The sequence below is a fragment of the Pelobates fuscus genome, chromosome 6, assembly GCF_036172605.1.
Source record: "Pelobates fuscus isolate aPelFus1 chromosome 6, aPelFus1.pri, whole genome shotgun sequence".
Taxonomy (NCBI): domain Eukaryota; kingdom Metazoa; phylum Chordata; class Amphibia; order Anura; family Pelobatidae; genus Pelobates; species Pelobates fuscus.
Window position 1 is genome coordinate 158,814,020 of NC_086322.1, and position 13,383 is coordinate 158,827,402.

Sequence of the window (13,383 nt, forward strand, 5' to 3'; positions counted from 1 at the left end):
TGGGAAACCACTAGAAAATGAAAACTTACCAGGGCCTAGATGGATCCTGTCTCCTGATTCTACTTCAAGGAGAATTTGGTCAGTTCCACTGAATTCGCAGTGCCGTTCATGGTCACACTCATTGGCAAGAGTGTCAAATGAGTGCTCTCAGCCAATGAACGGGACTCTGCACAGACTTAGCTTAGTAAAAACATTTGGCTTGTCCTGTAGTAGAATACCTGATGTGGCATGTTCATCATGGGGACCCAGGTAAGTTGTTAAACCATTTTAAAATGGTGTTACAAATTATACTTGGAGGGTGCTAGGTCACTCCTGGCATCAGAACAACTGCAGGGGGCTGTAAGAAAGCAGCTGCAAATAAACATTGCTACATCAGAGTGCATTTTTTATCACTCTCAGGCAGACCAGTCTATATTAGCACATTTAATTAGTAAATAATAAAGGTCATTTTCTAAAAATTGGTATATGATATTTATCTATCGGAAGTTGCTTTTAAGTAAGTTTTATTATATTTACGCTCTACATAAATGCATAGAAAGATAATTATCATAACTCCCTAACATTTATAATGTATGTATAATTATGTTATAATTACAGGCTAGATATTTAATTATATTATCATATTTTATTTATTTAAATATATTAGAAAGCAAATTACTTCTTTCCGTTCAATTGTTTGCTATTTTACTAAACATTTTTCAAATGTGTATGATCGTAGACTATTAAAATTGCTTAACTTTGAGTTAGTTGCAAATGGGAATTTTCGACAAGTGAATATGAAACTGTCACAAGTAATGGATATTCTTTAATAGGAAAAATAGAATAAAAACAATGTCATGATCATAGCACATTTTATTTTTATTCATACCAGACAGGTGTGTAAAAATCATGCTAAGTTTGTTTTAATACTTTCAACTCTTTGCAAACTGTAATTATAAAACCATCAAATGCATATGAGTGTTGATCTGCTACCAAGGGAAATTAAAATATTTAGATTGCCATGGAAGTCTTTCTCTTTTCATAATCATGCATGCAGAGTCAAGCGCACATGACATTTGTCATGCAACAAGTAACACGGTTACATGGTAATAGGGAATTACTACAGCTACAATTTTAAAGATATGTTAATATTGGCTAATACAAGGAACTATTAACTAGAGTTGAGCATAGGGTGTATATATTTATTAATAAACTTGCATAATAAAATCACAAATTTGTAAACATATAAGGTTAATTTAATAATTCATCCAGCAAGATAAAGTATTGTATACAGTGGCTACCTGCTCATAAAGTCTACAAGGGCCATACATTTAGGTCCAAATGTAATGAATGGGGGGAAACCATATGGCTGCATAGCGGGCCATTGAGACTGCAAAATCTAGACCTTGTTCACATTGTACAACAATGCCCAGTTTTTTGCAATTCATGCACTGAATGGGCCTGAATGTAGTCTGGATTGAAGCCAGACAGAATGCTGCTGGACAGCGGAAATCCAGACCCTAATGCTTTGAATATGGGCCTCAATGCTTTAACTCTGATAGACGTTACCAACAGACGTCTAACACCGGTCATTCCTAAGTTACTGCATTTAGGGGACAGATATCCCATTGCAAGTTTATTTTAGAAACTGTTTTAGTTAACTATTTTAACTGATAACCTTTAAAATATTTTAGTGTCCAAAGACTCAAAGGACACTGAATAACTATTGTAGAATAAATGAGACAATGGCAAAAATACAAATAAAATGTGTATTGAGTGAATATTACAGAAAGAAAAATAACAAGCAAGCAATCTTACAAACAGAATGTGAACAGAATGTGAACAGAATGTGAAGAATGGCATCAAAATGTGTGTGATGTAATAAATGGGTGTACGGAGGAATGACAATTTACAGCAATCCCTTTACTTATTATATATAATTTCCTTTTTCCCAAAAGGTTACAGTGGTTATTGACTTGTTCCCTGCTATATGATATAATGTGTTTTACTGTATTGCTGTAGTCAGCAGATACTTTAGTTAGCACTGTCTGTTGTGAGCTCCAAAAAAGTTGAAGGATGAAAATAAAGATGTCTTGTTTACTACTTGATTGATAGGCACCAAATGGCTTTGCCCTAACTTAAAGCATTACATTGTTGAGTTAACCGTTTAAAATGTCATGAGTCTGCAATATATGCTACCATGCAGCTAGAATGTATATGTATACATTAGATAATACCAAACCATACACTAATTAATAAAAGAAAACAGTGGTGACAGACTAAAACCCATTTGCCCCCACACATGGTTAATAGGGGGAACAGTTACATTTATACTGGCTTAAATAGTATCCCCCATCAACATTTACCCATGTTGGCAGGTGGGGGCTATTATAATAATAATTATTATAATAATAGTCACCCATTAGTGGCTAATTGACTAAGGAGGTGGTGTGAGGGCCAGAGCCAAACACTGTCATGTAGAGCGTGGAGATACTGAATGTCAGTGCTGCATGGTGAGTAGCACTGCCCCATGAAGCATCCCTAGTCTCCATCTGAGGAGTGGCCACTGGAGGTATCCCTAGACTGTAATGTAAACACTGTTTTTTTCTGAAAAGGCAGTGTTTACAGCAAAAAGCCTGCAGAACTCACTATAAGCTGTAGTTGTTCTGGCGACTTTAGTATCCCTTTAAACTGCAAGTAAGCTTGCTTTTTTATTTTGAGCATTTCGCGTGGTGTTGAGTTGCAGGTAAGTCAAAGTGAATTTCAAATGTAAGGAAAAGTAGTCAAACTAAACATAGAACTTGAAGAATGCTTCTAAATGGGTCATTTTGGCCTACAGTTTTAAAGTGAATTTGAAGTGAAATTAGGCCAAATTAGAAAACTTTTCAATTCTGTTTTCAGTTTGGCTATTTTGACCTTAACCTCTTAAGGATGGAGGCAATTGTACAAGTTCTGATCAAAACACAACGTAAACAAAACCTTGAATTTGCGCTACGTCTGTTCAACCGTAATTCTTTTATTTTAAATGCATCCACACTTATTATATATAATTTTGTTCACGAGAAACAAGGCTTTCAAGTCACATCAAAAATGTATATATGAAACATAATGTAATATGAAAAAATCTACAAAAAATTTGAGAAATTAAGACATTATTTTTTTAGTTCTGCATAGCATTTTTACAGGGAATGTCATAACACTGTTAAGCTTTAATGCTATAAAACACGCACATTTGTGTTCAGTGCTGTCTCACGAGTACAACAGTAATCCCCATGTCCAAGCTCAAAATAGGGTATGTCCAGGGCAAAATCACAACGAAAGGCATTTAAAATAAGGAGGTGCCACGGAATCAACATTCACTGAAATATTTTAGAATACATTTACAAATGTAGAAACAACTAGAGAGGCAACTTGTATCTCAGCTAGCAGATGATGATGCTTCAAGTCTTAGAGTGAAGAACAGGGTAACTAAACTTGGGGAGATTGAACTTGAGAAAGGCTAATTGCTCAGTTACAAGGCCTGGCATGCTGCTAAGGTTGGACTTCCTCCACTGCCACCTCCATGCCCAGGTACTGTGGACTGCCACCAGGGTGCTGTCAAGGGATGGCATGCTTGCCATTAGGAGAACGCAATAAAACTATGTTAAAGTACACTCACGGACTTACAGCTTTATGCAGCTGCTCCTTTTCTAGCAGCATGTAGGCACAGTACAAAGACGGAACTATCTTCGTGTTGTGAATCACGATGGAAGCAAATATTCCCAGTATCAGACACTTAAAAGTCTCCCCCTCAATAATGGAAACATGTGTTTTAGTAGTTATATTGGATATTATGGACTGAAAGTCTGCCTGCCCCTGTTTCCATCTAGGCTCAACATGTCCCCTGCTCTCCCTAAGAGTGGTAGTAGTAGAAGAGGTACAAATGACGGTAGTTGGTTGTGCAAAATCACATGCAGCTCAAATAGACCTGCTGCCTGCCTTAGTGTGTTTTAAGTGCCTGCACATTCTGTCTGGGAGGAAGTGCTGTCACTTTCTCTCAGCATCCGATACAACAGGGGTCCGGTTGCGGTCTTAGGTGCCCGCGGCGCCTAACCGGACCCCTGTTTAGCGATACCCATCGGGTGGGCCTAAATGCTTGAACCTCAATTTTGTTCTCTAGGGTTCCGCTGAACACAAATTGGGAAACGCTGCTCTAGAGTATAGCAATAGATTCCTCCACAGTCAAAAATGTGTCATGATAATGTATCATTGTATGGCAGTTGCAGACAGTCAATAGCAGCCGTGAGAGGTTTACCACAAATATATTGAATCGTTTAGGGCTGCTATAGATCCCATATGTGAGACGAGTGGCAAATAAAATGCTCCTACCATTTTATACTGTGCAAATGCCACAGAGACATCCACTGTGGCATGTTGCAGGGAACTACTTTGTAATGAATTAGTGAAATCACGCAAACTACGAGGAGACCAAATTGATGCCTTTGCCTACCAATATGTACTTCCTAATGACATAACTATTAAATCTAACGGTGAAATGAAGTTAGCAGAGGGAATGTGTGCTGAACTGTAACTTGTGATGTTACTCATAGTGGATGAGTAAGGGGTACATAGTGGAGTATTCAGTGTGAGGGTTAGGAACACCTGAGTTAAGAGACTAATTCTCCAGACTATCGTGGAACATAATTATGATGAAAGGATGGATGTCATCATAGCATGCATCTCTGCCATGTTGAGTTGACAATAATGAGTCTGTACAGCTCGGCTTCAGTACTGTTGCTGGAAATGGTCAGTCTTTATGCATGAGTTTGGCAGCAATTAGGAACTGTGTAAGTGGTATCCTTGAACTTGACTAGCTGGAGTTCAATGGACTAGATGGGGTGGAGGGTCTGGCTGGATACTTGGGAATGAAATAAACTCATCTAGTTCCATGGTGAGAGACATACTATAATGAATAAACAATGAGTAAATGTAATGGGCATCTTGATGAGAGTGTAGCCCTGTATCAACTGGTGCTGGATGGCAAAGAAATTAGCCAAGTGGCTCAGATAGGCTCTAACTGTGATTTTGTTTGAGGGACTGAGGCCACCAAAAGAAATGGCATGAATGTTGGCCTCTCAGTGACAAGTAAGATATTTAAATGAGTGATCATGACAGGTGAGACCATATCTAATAGCCTGTAGAAGTTGGAGCGAGACTCTAGCTATGAGTTGGGCCGATGGGTGAATACCTCCGCATGAGGATGGGTGTCTGCCCCCCGGAACTGATTTATGAACATAATAGAAAATGGTTTGCACCAAAACCTTTGCAGCCAGTTGGTCTATTCCTAAGGAATGTAGGGGAATATAAATGTAATGGATTGATAGAAAGTATGTTGGAAGATACAAATTTTTCCCAACTAATGAGGTTGAGGTTGAGCTTGAGAAAGGAATATCATAGAGAGGAACCTAAAGACACAATGGGGATATGTCCAGGATGATGCAAGTTCTAATTAAGATAACATACCTGTCTTGTGGTTAAGGATTAACAAATCAACACAGGTTGATAAGTAAGGATGGTGGGAACCTAGATAAATAAGAGAACTTATGTATAAGGCAAAACAAAATGAGTAAGGAAAAGAAATACCTGATTGAACTGAATCAAGATAGGAGTTCCCACTGTATGCCCTTCTACTAGAAGGACCTGAATTATATGTGAGAAGGAATAGCCTAAGTATTTAAACACCAAAACATCTCTAGCTTGCTAGCGTATAGCAAAATATGAGATCTAGTGAGTGCCTTAGTTGAAGGTGTGGGTTATATTAATTTAAGTAAAATAGACAGATCAAAGAAGTCTGAATATCTATAATTGCATAATGAGGGGTTCTTGTGTGGGCCTAGCGAAGCAGTGTGGAATAGTATAATGTGATATGAAAGGGTTGTAGTTTTCCCTCGTAAGCAGGAAAATGTTGTATGTAAATGCTCAAATGGGGGGCCGAAATTGGATCTTACTTGTTTGCCCAAAGAGGGCCATCTGTTACCATATGGAGTGAAGGGCTATTGAGGGCCACGTGTAGATATATCTTAGTGAAAGGCCGAGAGTGCCCAATGTAAATCCTGAGCTGCAAGATGGGCTGTATGAGGGGTACGGATGTATGGAACGAACAAATGTGGAATAAACATATCAAGGTTGTAAGAGTTATGTAGAGGCCAAGAATGATGCCTTTGTTGTTTGAACCAGTCCATATGTAGTGGTAGGGAGAATTGTCATGAATACATGAGAGGCAACGTTTTACGTAATGGAGGGCCGTCTGAGGCTGTGATCAAAGGATAATGATACAAATATATAAGAAATAAGAGAAGGGAAGACTCAGCAAGAGTGAGGGATTCCAAACTGGTAGATAAATAGCCAATACTTAATAAACAGAGCTAACCAATATATCTACAATAACTTGGTAGGATAAACCACCATAAATAATCCAGGGAACTTATTAAGCACAATGTATCCAAATTAAAAAATAAATGTATTGATGTGCATAAAAATTAAGATTCCCAGCTGGGGAGTGAGCAATTGCCTCTAAAAATATGTGGATAATAAATCCTTGACAGTTATTAAGAACAGTGTATATCTTCTGGATACTCTTAAATGCATCTAGATATTTCTGTCTAAACAGGTACAAAATTGTCACAGGCGGACTATTCGCTAAACAGTATGCTGGGTAGTATCCACTGAGAGAGAAAAACCTGCACAAAGTGGAGGTGGAGGATGGTTAGATTAACCTTTCTAATAGACAAGAAGCCTTAAAATGGTACCAGGATGCAGATCTAGTGTTTTCTGAGGCGAATTTGAATATAGAGGGTGATAGTTACTCACTGTTTGCAAGTTTCAACTCCCAAACTAATTTATACAAACAACAGATCAGTACCAGTTGGGAAAAAGCCTCTTTGGAGCATTACCTAAAGAAAGGGTTAATTCCCAGAGGACTTAGAATCCCAACTTTACCAACCACACATATTGAAGAGGAAGAATTTATAAAAAAAATGGGAGGAAGCTGCTGGCCAGTGTTCTGCATGGTTTATGCAGATTATTTGCAAATATGAGAAAGAGGTAGACAAAGAGATTGAGAAAGTGCAACAATTTCAGTCTGATCTAACTTTTAGCCTAATGAAAATAAACTTAAACATAATCTGGAAAGATACCAGGCAGTCATCAAACAAAAAAGCACCAAAAATACCTAAGAGATCATTAGGACTTCAAGACTGGTAATGTCTATAAGAAATTTCAAAGAAAGAGAAGAATAGACAAAGATCAGTTTGAACCCAGCAGCTCCGACACAGAATTCCAGTAACACCCTCCCCGTCCAACAAACAATATAAAGGCATCCTCAAAAAAGGAGTCAGTTTTTTAGACAGACCACAGAGGGAGGTAAATTCTTACCTCAGACCAAGGCCCAGGAAACAATACAATCGAAAGAACCTCCAATAGGTAGTAACCAAGTCCTTAATCTATCCCAGCAATCCTTGACCCATTTGGAACTTGAAGTCCTCAAGAAAGGACTTTCATTTATCCCAACTCCAAGCTTCCATAGGTTCAACTGGGTTAAAGACATCCATCTATTTGCATGGAAATTAATGTTAAATAAGACCCATACCATGGCAAATGAGCAAAAAAAGAAAAAGCCTTAGGCCTTGAACCTAGGTACTACCAGTTGGCACTCATGCTGGCTGATTTATTAGAGGAAAATGATTAAGAGGGTGGTGCAGTAGGTCCCCTCACTAAGTTAAGCAAAAAGAGTGAATACTGTTCATGACTAGACGATGCCAAGTATGTGGAAACCTTTGTCAATTTGGTCTGCAGGGAGATTGACAATATTTCTAACTACGAACTAACATTTAAACCCAACTCCAACCTAACAATGAGGGAAATCAAATCACTAAAATAATTAAAAGAGAGAGGGCATAAGCATCAAACCATCCGACAAAGGGGGAAATATTGTGATCCTAGACACAACACAATATGTTAAAATGACTAAAACAATTCTCACCCATACAACCACTTATTCCATCTTAAAGTCTGACCCCACAACTTCCTTTCCGGAGAAGTTAAAGAAAAGCCTGCTAAAAGGATTGAGTGAAAACCTAATCTCTTAAAATGAATATGACTTTATGCTCAACACACATCCACGCTTGTCCACATTCTACAGTCTACTTAAAATATATATAAAAAAAAAGCCCAGTCCTAACAGGGAAGCCGATAGTCTCGGGTAATGGGAACATGACACAAAATGTAAGCATCTACTTAGGTCAGACTCTGAGACCTTCGGTAGTTAATTTACCATCCTACCTAAGGGTTACGAAACAAGCCCTAGCAGAACTGACAATTGAAAGGATTCCAGAGAATTCCATACTTTGTAGTTTGGATGTTAAGGCCCTATATAGTTCAATCCCACACAGTATGGGTCTGAGACATGTCAAGTATGTTCTCAAAAAGATGAGACCAAATCGTGGAAAACACTGAGATTTCATTATTGAACGTTTACAATTTGTCCTGACCCACAATTATTTTGTATTTGATGGAATTTATTATCACCAGGTGCAGGGAACAGCGATGGGGTCATTTTGTGCGCCCTCATACGCCAACCTGCACCTAGGTTGGTAGGAGGAAAATATAGTGTTCTCTGACCCCTTTAATGATTTTGTTCACTGTATCCACTCATGGAAGAGATACATTGACCACATCTTCATCAACTGGACAAGCTGTAGTGAGGACTTTCTCCTGTATGTACATCGATTAAATATCAATGAATTGAACCTGAGGTTTACTGTAAAAGTGGGGAATCCGTCCCTTAACTTTCTTGATCTAACCTGAGCCAAATGGAAAAATAAAAACTGACCTGTTTAGAAAAAGCACTTCTAACAGTCTGCTTAACTGGGGGAGTTTCCATCCTCCCAGCAAAAAAGAGGCATTTCTACAGCACAGTACTTTAGACTCAGGAGAAATTGCTCTGACCTGGAGGATTTAATAAATCGAGCAAAGGAATTATGCTCCATGTTTAAATCAAAAGGCTATCCAAACAAATGTTTGAAAAAAGCCTACCACAGAGCCCTCCTAACAGACAGAGAAAGACGAATAAGGGAAGAAAACACTCACCCTATCAACTACGCAAAAGATTCAAAGTACTTTGAAAATAGCACCCACACTGAAAAACTTCAACCATATTCGTTCTTCAATTGTAACACCAAAGGCTTGGTATATCTTATTAGATGCCAATGCGAGAAGATGTATGTGGGCAAAACATTTCACCCTTTTAAACGACGGATTTTGGAACATGGGAATTCGGTGACAACTACAAGAGATATAGAGACCCCTATATCAAGGCATGTCAAGCTAGCACACCAAGGTGACCCTACATTCCTGAATTTTATGGGCATAGGATGGGTCAAACTTGACCAATGGAAAGATAAGCACTTGCGTTTAAATTGGATCTATCGTTTTAAATACTCCATTCCCCCAAGGTTTAAATGAAGGATTTTCCAACTCTCCCTTTATTAACGATCTCTGAGAAATTTTAACAACTATACTGAAGTAATTATGACCAATGTACTTTTTCATTGTAAATATATACACTCACTTTGTATTTATTAATGTTTTTTTAATACATAATCTGGATAATTTTATTATCAGCATTTTGTAATTTGCAACACAAATTTAACTGGTGGCTTGCATCGTACATGAAGAGGCTGGGGATCTTGTATAATAATAATCTTTATATTAACACATAGCATAGATATATGTTATACCTATAGTCTCTGAATTAAGAGGGAATGCAAGAGCATAATATAATGAAATGGATTCATAAGATGCAATCCACACACCATAGTTCGAAACTTGGATCACTATGGCACTCTTATTCTACAGTGTTAAGCATCCATTATATATATATATATATATATATATATATATATATATATATATATATATATATATTCTTTAATCATTATAATTGATATACAATGAAGCACAGTGATTGTAACAAAGCCAATTTGGTAGAGTGTATTTGGACACTATCACTAGGATTCCTAGCATTAGTTTCTCATTGAGTTTTAAGACATATAAAGGTTGTTTAAGTACCGCCCTCTCCTCATCGCTTCACTGAAGCGATATCCACATCAAGATGAATAGACATGATGACAATGAGTTAATACCATCAATACGTCATAGCTCTGCCTGTACCACTCGCCTGGTGAGGATTTTGACTCTAATTAGCACTTGTGACTCAGAAGGAGGTAAAGATACACTGATTGGTTCCCCACCCTTAATAAGCCTGACCATATACAGAGGTAAGGTTATATTCTGATGAAGGTGCCATTAGCAGCACCGAAACACGCGTTGGGCATTTTGTCTTCTCACATAATATGCACTCTAGAGTGTCTTGCAAAAATATTTACCCCCCTTGGCATTTTTCGTGTTTTGTTGCCTCACAACCCGGAATTAACATGGATTGTTTGAGGATTTGCATCTTTTAATTTACAGAACATGCCCACAACTTTGAAGATGTTTTTTTTTTTTTATTATTGTGAAGTAAACAACAAATAGGACAAAATAACAGAAAAAGTCAATGTGCATAACTATTCATCCCCCTAAAGTCAATACTTTGTAAAGCCACCTTTTGCAGCAATCACAGCTGCATTTCGCTTTGAGCTTGCCACATCTTACCACTGGGATGTTTGACCATTCCTCCTTGCAAAACTGCTCCAGCTCCTTCAAGTTGGATGGTTTGCGCTTGTGAACAGCAATCTTTAAGTTTGACCACATATTTTCTATTGGATTGAGATCTGGGCTTTGACTAGGCCATTCCAACACATTTACATGTTTTCCCTTAAACCACTCAAGTGTTGCTTTAGCAGTGTGTTTGGGGTCATTGTCCTGCTGGAAGGTGAACCTCCGTCCTAGCCTCAAATCACACACAGAGTGGTACAGGTTTTTCTCAAGAATATCCCTGTATTTAGCACCATCTTTCCCTCAACTCTGACCACTTTCCAGTACTAGCTGCTTAAAAACATCCCCACAGCATGATGCTGCCACCGCCATGTTTCACTGTGGGGATGGTGTTCTTTGGGTGATGGGATGTGTTGGGTTTGCGTCAGACATAGTGTTTTCTTTGATGGCCGAAAAGTTCAATTTTAGTCTCATCAGACCAGAGCACCTTCCTCCATACATTTTGGAAAGCGCCCACATGCCTTTTTGCAAACTCATAACGTGCCGTTTTGTTTTTTGCTGAAAGTAATGGCTTTCTTGTGGCCACTCTGCCATAAAGCCCAACTCTATAGAGCGTACGACTTATTGTCATCCTATGTACAGATACTCCAGTCTCTGCTGTGGAACTCTGCAGCTCCTCCTGGGTTACCTTAGGTCTCTCTGCTGCCTCTCTGATTAATGCCTTCCTTGCCCGGTCCGTGAGTTTTGGTGGGCGGCTGTCTCTTAGCAGGTTTGTTGTTGTGCATGTTCTTTCTATTTGGTTATGATAGATTTGATAGTGATGGGGATCATCAAAGATTTGGATATTTTTGTATAACCTAACCCTGACTTGTACTTCTCAACAACATTGTCCCTTACTTGTTTGGAGAGTTCCTTGATCTTCGTGGTAGTGATTGGTTAGTGGTGCCTCTTGCTTAGGTGTTGCAGCCTCTGGGGCCTTTCAAAAAAAGGTGTGTATATGTAATGACAGATCTTGTGACACTTAGATTGAACACAGGTGGACATCATTTCACTAATTATGTGACTTCTGAAGGTAATTGGTCGCACCAGAGTTTTTTATGGGCTTCATAATAAAGGGGGTGAATACATACGCACATGCCAATTTTCTGTTTTCTATTTTTAAAAAATAGTTTTATGTATATATTTTTCTAATTTCACTTCACCAACTTAAACTATTGTGTTCTGATCCATCACATAAAATTCAGATTAATAAAACATTGAACTTAAGGCTGTAATGTAAAACAATAAGTAAAAAGTCAAAGGGGGTGAATACTTTTGCAAGGCACTATATATTACTTTAATATTCTAGTTTGAGTGTTTTGATGTTTTAAGCTTGGTAGGATTTGGAGGGAAGGATGGGTTGTTAATGTGGGTCAGCTTTCTAGCTTAGAACACCCCTGAATGTGTTTTTTAGGAGCTGTAGCCCTATTTGGAATTGGAAGGTGGTTAGGTAGCAGGACGTCTACACAAATTTTAGCATTGAATACCCGTAGGGGTTTTCCTAGGAGCTGCAGACCATTGTACTATCTGATAGTGAAACTGTTGTGGCTTATACCATTTTAGCTTCCACCCTCAGGTAGCTATATCCTAGGAGCTGCTCTGACTTACCTACAAGCAACTAAGAGATTTATATCTATTTGCACATTAGTTGTGGACGCCAACAATCTGCTCCCTTTGGAGATTTCACTTTACATCATCTCTAGACTTATGCCACCTCTTAATTTAACCGTCCACTTTGTGCTGCTTTTTCTCTCTCAGTGGATACCACCCAGCGCACTGTTTAGCGAATAGTATCCCTGGGACACTTTTGTACCTGGCAGACATATCTAAATGCATTTATGAGTATCCAGAAGATATACACTGTTCATGATAACAGTCAAGGGTTTATTATCCACATATTTTTAGAGGCAATTGCTCACCACCCCTCAGCTTGGAATCTTCGAACAATTGTTTTTTTTTTTTTTTCATTTTTATGCACAGCAATATTTGTTTGTTTTTTTCATTTGGTTACGTTGTGCTTAATACGTTCCCTGGAGGATTTATGGTGGTTTATTCTACCAACTTATTGTAGATATATTGGTTAGCTCTGTCTATTAAGTATTGGCTATTTATCTACCAGTTTGGAATCCCTCACTTTTGCTGAGTCTAGGATCCCATTCTCTTTTTTCTTATATATTGTATCATTTACAGGGTTCAAGCACAGGGTGGATCTGGTACCACTCACACTGACCTTACTGTTATAAGTCCAAGTTTATCATGGACTCAGTGACAGTACTCTTCTATCTGAATAAAGATACAAATAATCAACATGATAGATTATTAAGTGTCTAGATGAAGGTGTCATATGTAACGTTGTCAATACCGTGCTAGACTGAGGTGGCTTAATATGTAGAGTAAGGATAAAACTTATCGGATGAGGAGGGCCACATAGGTTGGGTTGGTGTAAGCCTAGCGTATAATTGAACAAAGTAAGATAAGACATATATAACCCTTGTGAAGCAGGGATGTATACTTATTTCAAGCCCAAATGAGGTGCCAAAATTGTGTTGTATTGGGTTGCCCATAGAGGGCCTTGTGAAGCGAATGCAGTGAAGGTCAAGTAAGAGCCAGTATTGCATGAATCAAGATCTGGATAGTGTTTATGATACTTAATCATTTCCTCACTGTTTT